Source organism: Ciconia boyciana, chromosome 6, assembly GCF_034638445.1.
Source record: "Ciconia boyciana chromosome 6, ASM3463844v1, whole genome shotgun sequence".
NCBI lineage: Eukaryota > Metazoa > Chordata > Aves > Ciconiiformes > Ciconiidae > Ciconia > Ciconia boyciana.
Window position 1 is genome coordinate 13,706,773 of NC_132939.1, and position 7,555 is coordinate 13,714,327.

The window sequence follows — 7,555 nt, forward strand, 5'->3', positions numbered from 1 at the left end:
GTTGCCTCACCTCTTCCCAGCTGTCAGTCCTATAAAGCCCTTCTCATTTTGAGTTAAGTTCTCCCACATTATTAATTCAGCAGTTTGTAATTAAATGATTAGCTAATCAAATTGTTCCCTCAAGAGTACCTGTGTAAATGCATTGAAGAATGATTGATTTAACTGAGGCCACTCAGAAATAGTTTAGCCTTCAAACTCATCGTTATAAAGGATGAGAAACAGAGGAACAGATCTCATGAGGAAAAGGCTCTCTGAGCTGGGGGTGGGAGGACTGTCTCTTTCAACTTTGTATGTGTTTTCTTGTAATTCCTGTGGTAAAAAAATGGTTCTGGAACTAGAGATCCAAAATGACATGGACTTTTGTGTTCATATTACTTTACCTGTCAAAACTGCTGTTCAGATTTTAAAATGCATCATGATAATTAGCTGCTTTCTCCTGTGTTTTACACTGTCTCATCATATGGGAACAAAAGGAGAGTTCCTCTGAAGGTGAGTAAACACAGAAGGACAATACTATGAGGGTGGCATTGCAGTATTGTTATCGCTGGTTTTGTAAGAGAAGTGAAGTTCTGTGTATAACTGTCCCCACTGATTTGAGCAAAACTGCTTCTGCAGCTTGTATGAAAAGATAAAATGCTTACACAGTTGTAAAGGGGTGGGAGAAGATGAAGATAATTTTTTTTATTTCTCCCTCAGTTAGCTTTTGCAACCAAATGGGTGTTTTCTCAGGTTCTTCAAAAGCATTTAGGTAGTGGACACTTCCAGAGCTGATGGCACAGCCTGGATGGGTCAGTAAACTTTAATGATGCAGCAAAGTTCAAGTTTTCCCAATATTCCCTTTAGACCAAATGACCCAGCAAGGCAACCTACTCCCTCTGGTAATGGGAGATTCACCACCCTGTGGTAAAGCAATGTAAAGATTTGGCACGCAGGCTGCTAGGGTAGCAAGCAGAGTTGGTACTTCTAAAACAAGGCAGTTGGCTCCCTCTGCTGATTTGCAGCATGATTTTAGTTGTTTTAAGCAACGAGCACTCTCCTCCTTTAGGTCCTGGAGGTTCCAGTACCGTTGTGCCTCCTGGTTTTAATGTGGTTTCTTTCCCTGTGAAGTAGCTACGAAGCCGTATGTTCCCCTTTAGCTTAAAATTTGTACATATATTAATCTTTACAAAGATTAATATATGTATTTATAACCGAGAATTAAACTGTAATGTGGCAGCTGAGTATAAGCATTTTAGGTAAGACTTCCATAAAACCGTAATTACACCCATCTGTTTCCCTTAAGCATCCAGTAGAAAACAGTGCTTATATATCTCTTGATAGCTCTCCCTCAATTATGGGGGAAAGAGTGAAATTAATTTCCCCCTTTATTTTCTTTCTAGAAAAAGATAGTGCTTAAATTCAAATATGTGAGAAAACCAAGCTGAAAGTGTTTGTCAAAGGAGCTTTATTTGTATATGGATAGTGTCAAAACAGCAGAGTTTTCCAAAAGGCTCTCTAACCCTTATGCACCAATTATGGAAAAGACAGAACAGCCACATTTCTAGTGAAGCTGTGGCCATATAGATATTAACAATAAAGAAACACATACTATTTCTTAAAAAATACATACTGTTGCATCAAATCTGTTGGATATAAAAAGAGCTTTGTAAATAGCTGTAAACTGAATTCTCATTGAGAAGATACACAAATAAGCCTTACTGTCATGGCCTGGCCGTTACGTGATTACTTGACCAGATTCTCAGCTGGGGTAAATCGGTGAGCATTTCAGTGGAGGGCTGTGAAAGGCCAGCTTCTACTGTGGCAGGACTGATGCACTGACTTTGAAATGGATACGTTTCTATAGCCAAAAAAGGAACTTATCTCAGACACTACTGGGGAAAAAGAAAAAAAAATTGGACTAAGAGAACTTGCCTGCTCCTGGGGTTTTTACTACTTATTGGTAACCATTGTAGGGACATTGGTGTTAGAATATTTGATATTGCACACTTTTAAAAAGGGTCGCCTGCAAGAACTTGACAATTTGGGTGCAACCAAGTTACCTAACCTAAGCTCCTCATGCCTTTTGAAGTGCCCTCACATACCATATCACTTGGAAGTTACTGTGGAGTCTCAGTGATTTTTTTGAGCTCATTTGAAGGTACTTGAGACTTTCCACAGCCAAATGAAGATGACAATCTCTGTCTCTGCTGTTCATCTTTCATGAACGAATCTTGCATGTGTCATGCACCTATGTGTGCCTTTCTCATTGCACAGACTGATGAGATTGGCTGACCGGACGCTCCAGCTGTCAGAGGGTTGAACATGGTGACCAGGCGGTATTGTCACGTGGAGAGGATCTTCTGAATTTGCAGCAGCAGCTTCCCAGAGAGGGTGGCGTTAAACTCGCAGTTCCACCTGCAGTCACCGCTGTCTGTTATCCCGAGTGTTCAGGCGAGTGTCACCTCCCGGCTGGCACCCCGCAGGCTGCCGCAGGGTGCCTGGCCCCGGCAGATGGGGCTGAAGGGTCCCCACCACTGAGAGGTGGTGATGCTAACGTCGAAGGTGCAGCCAAGACTGTGCCTTTTTTGTGTGCTGCTAATACTTGCCCTTTGCTGTGACGAGTTTTTTTTCCCCCTGAATGAACCTGCATTGAGAAATTAATACAAGTGGAGCACTTTACAAAATTTGAGAAGTCAGGCTGTCTAAAAAAAATGTAGATAAGCATTTACTGCTGTGGGTCTCTGTCCAAATAATGCTTCCCGAATTTCACCCATTGTCAGTGATGCTGCAGCTCTTAATGTCACATTGTCACTGTCATGGCAATTAGTACTGCCACTTGATAAGCTTATTATGCTCTGTACTGTGAAGGAGGTAAAAATTTCTGTGCGTCTGTATATGGGCTCTTACTAGAATCACGTTACTGTATGATAAACAACATCATTTTACATCTCTGGTAACTGTTTCCTCTGGTGTTGCTGTTGATGGGATGGGGGGGGGCTGGTGGTGCTTTGTCTACTGCATATTTAATGCCATACTCATCCAAGACAAAAATAACTTTCTGCAGGCTCTAAGGAGAGAAGCAGGTATACTCACACATAATGAGATAAATATTTAGATAAATAGCAAGGATATCTAAAGCCGTATCTAAAGCTTTCCCACAGACTTTCCGTTAGTACACACTTCTGCTGGATTCTGTTCAAAGCACAGCTAAGTAGCAGAGAGGAGTGAGAGCTTTCTAAAATTCCTCTTTCAGATAAAGAAGTTTAGATGTCACATGTCAAATGTAATGTGACCTCAGGGGTTTCAACCTAGTCCTTAACTGGCATTTCTCACCCTTGAAAAAATGGCCGGCTTTTGAAACAATGCCTCCTTTCAAGAACTTTGGCTTAATATTATGGCATGAAGGTCAAGATTGTCTTGTACTGACTGAGAGGAGCACAGCAGCTTTCACAGTGGTTCCTTTCTTCATATGTAGCTCTTACTTGTACTTAACATTTTGAACTAAAAAATGAGATGTAGCATGAGAAAGTATCATTTTCTGTGTGAGGCTTTGATGTATTTTGTCTTTTACCCTCGCTATTGTTGTCATATTGTCGTAATACTGAATGCTTATTCTCTTATTAACTGATGCCCTTTATTTGACAGGACCATTTACTTTTGTTGGTCTTAAGTTTCCTGGCAAGGTATGCAGACAATTTCAACTTGAACCTTTCAGTGGAAGGAACACAGAGACAATTCAGCGTCTCCTCTGTACAGGCTACCAATGGGATAAACAAACAATGGACCTCTATGAGACTGTGGACAAGCCAGGGCAGCTCAACCCAGACACAATGAAGGTAAATTACAGCACAGGCAGGCTGGGAGCAACCACCAGAAGGCCTGGAAAAGGTTATATTAAAACCTCTCAGATCCGAATAGAGGGATTGCTTCTGGTTATAAAAAGAGTCTGCACATTGTATGCGTGCAATTACTTCAGAAAAGCAATCCTGCTCTAATTGACCCAAAAAGGCAGTTAGCCAGTCAGACAGCTGGCTGTGGACAACGGGGCAAAAAACCCTGAAAACAGCCCTGCATCAGGTCACGTATTTTTGTTATCACCCGCCCTGTACGAAGACCTCCCGCCCTACCCCAGGTGACTGCTGGGTGCCTGGGTGAGCTGGCTCTTGGCCTGCTTTCCTGCGGGCAAACGTGCCAGAAATAATGCACTTGTTTGGCAACTGCGGACCAGAACATCAATCATCTGCAACGTAGGTATCTTAGAGGTGTGAGTTGCTCTTGATTCACAAGCCACAGTGGTCAAACAAGCAATTTTTCTTCTGTAGCTGGCATGTTACGTATGACCTCTTCTACTGGAAGTGGCCTTTCTCAGACGTACCCAAGTCACTCACTGTCACCTCAGCCTCCGCTTGCTGTGATGTGTTTTTTTTCTCAGACTGAAACAAAAGTCATCTGGAAAGGAATGCTTGAAAGGACAAGCGAGAGAGACAGCTTAAGTAATAGGGCTCTTCCCAAACTCTTAGGGATAGCAAATATTGAGGAATTTAAATATACTTATAATCCATTCCTTTTTTTTTTTCCCCCTAAGATGCCTTTTTGTCTGGAAGGCCCTGCTTTTTATTAAATAAGCCTTTGAAAAAGCTCTCTCAGCATTGGTACTGCTGGTCGCAGCTAGCGGCACCAGTAGAAACAGAACTGGAGGTGCTGTGCCCAAGTTAAAGCAAGATTGTAACTGGGGACTCCATCCCGAGGCTCACTCCATGCAAGGAAAAAATCAACATCCCTAAAGAAAGGACAGCACGAGTGCTCAAATTTTAGTGGGAATGCCATGAAATTGTACCCAAAACAGGGACCACAGTTTGTCCCTAAATTGTGACAGTAGCCAATTTCACTTGCTTTCAGATTATTCCGGAGCTGACAAATACATACCCATGTCTTTATGTCTAGGAAATTAATAAGCTTTCTTCAGGAAAAAATAATGACAACTACACTGGTGTACAAGGAATGCATAATAATTTACCTGGAGTAACTGATTCATCTATTACCCTAGTCCTTACAACCTCATTTACTAAATGGGTGGATATCTGAGGTCTAATATTAAAACTCTGGCAATGTGGCCTATCTGTTTGAATAATAGTGGTTTCAAAGGCCTGTTTAATATGGTGATAGCAATAGCTGTGGAGCATGTTTTTAAGCCTGGCTTTTTAAATTTCTCATCTTTAGGACCAATTCTTACTGAAGTAAATCAGGGGAGTCAATGCTGGTTTTGGTAGGAGATACCAGACTCTTAAAAATGTACCAGAAGTCCAGGGAAGGGGAAAAAAAAGGCATGTTAAAGATCCTCATTGACTCCATTAGGTCTGACTTGCATTCAGATACCTTTTAAGATTATACATCTGCTTAAGTCCAATAAGTTAATATAGTAGTTTTCCTTTTTTTTCCCATAGCTATGCAGCATTCTCTTTGCCTTGCTCCTTTATTTTTTCCTGTGTTCAGCTAAGACATTCAAGGTTTAAAACAGCGCACTGCCTGTGCTGAGAGAACCTCGCCAAAACCATTGCCACGCACTGCTTAGCAATGCAGGAATTCCTTTTTTTTTTTTCTCCAGCAGCCTTGTAACACCGTCTTTGTTTGTCTGCCCTCTGAGACCGAGCAGGGGTGCGTGCCACCTCCCTGGGCGGACGCGGATCCTCCTCGCGTACCACGACACGTACGATGACGGGAGAGGCCGCTGAGGTGAGCCCCTTCCACTCAGCACGAGCTGGGACTGAGTACCCTGTGGTACTTGAGGGAGACGGCAGCAACTTCAGAGTCGTATTTTATAATGTATAATGAGCAGAATAAAAGCACTTTTAAAAATAGAACCTTTTTGCTTTGTTTTTTTACTGGAAAATCAAATACATTTCAATCGGGTACTTCAGACATTTTGCATCTCTGAAAGTGAAATGACAGCATTTTTGGCATAGAAAGAATATTGGAAAATTCAGAAAAGAAAATGTATAGTTACTGCTTGAACATAGCTTTTAATGCTCTAATCCCCAAAGGTGCTGTCTCTTGAGCCGGGAGCTGACTGCAGGCGTAAGCGTTGCTATGACGTGTGCACCCGCTGGCTTTACTGTCTCTCCAACGGTGAGTAACTTTGGGGAAACAAGTGTAATTGAAGTAGGATTACAGGTGATGTTCTTCAATATTGGTATTTCTGATATATAAGAATATTGGGTTTTTCCCTAAGATAAATCTGTCTGGGTCTGATGTCTAATCTGATGCCAAAGATTAAGCACTTTGTTACAGGCAGGCCAGGCAGTAACTCCTACTATTCAACTTCTCCAACAGAATTTTATGAACAGACCAGAATTTATGAATACGCAGTGTTCAGCCTGGATTCACCTGCGGGACATAGCCCATGGCTACCAAAGAACAACCCAAAATTACAGTGATAAATGGAATACACTGGTGGGTCAGAGCAGGTGAGTGTGCCTGTTTGTAGCACATCTGAGAGGGAAACGGGACCGGTCCGGCACTGGGTTGGAAACCAGCACAGCTATGGTTCAGCTACTGCCTGGGCTGGGGTGATAAGGTGTAGCCAGGCAGTAGCAAACCTCCGCGTGGGAGCCTTCAGGGGAGTGCTCTGAATTTCAGTGTTAGGGAGGGACAAGCAGCAACTCCACAGGTTTAAAGAAACCTGCAATAACAGACTTAGGAATGGGTTAAATTAAAAAAAAAAAACCACAATTGAGTTAAGGGCACTGCAAGCCATGGCACATGTGGAGTGCCAAGGTGGACGCGGGTCCGATCCTTGCCGTAGCAATTTCAGTGAAAGAACACGGTGCTTTTGCTAATTATTGAGCAATTACCAGGCCCACCCAGAACAACGCATGCACCCGGCGCTTGTGGGTGCTGCCGCAGCTCTGACGAAAGCCCGGGGCGCAGAGGGTCCCCCAGGGCAGCGCGGGGTGGGGGTGGCCACCCTGGGGCCCTGGGTGGTGGGAGAGGTGGGTAAGGCGGCTTCTCGGCTGCTGGGCACAGAGCGGCTGAGCCAGAGCTTAGCGTCTGACTTTGAGGACGGCGTGTGCCCAGGGAAATGTCTGGGGTTAAAAAGCACTGTGAGAGTTAGGATTTTTATTTTTTTTTCCCCCCGGAATTAACTGCATCATCCCTTAAATAATTCAAGGAAGAGAGTGTTTTAGTCCTTCTTGTCCAGGTGAGACCACCTTTGCGTTGCCCTCGCGTGTGCTCACCTGCTGCAGGCACGTGCGGAGCCGCACGGGCAGCAGAGCGTAAGCGTGAAAACTCAGCGCCCCGGCTGGTAGTGACTTCTGCCCCTTCGCCTGCTGGTGGAGTTGCCCAGACCTCCCTTGTGCAGCCGAGCATCGGTCCGTGACTGCCGAGGAGCCATCCCAGGGAGTCAGCAGGCTGAAGAAGGATGCCCTCCGTGAGGGAGAAACACCCAGGCCTCCAGCTCTGCTGCCTGCCTGCAGGGAGAGGCTGCGCGGGGCGCTCGCCCTCGTTTCTTCCCTCCCTGTGTGAGCAGGCCCCTCGCTCCCGCCAGCCCCTTCTGCAGGCTCGCAGAGCGAGCGCG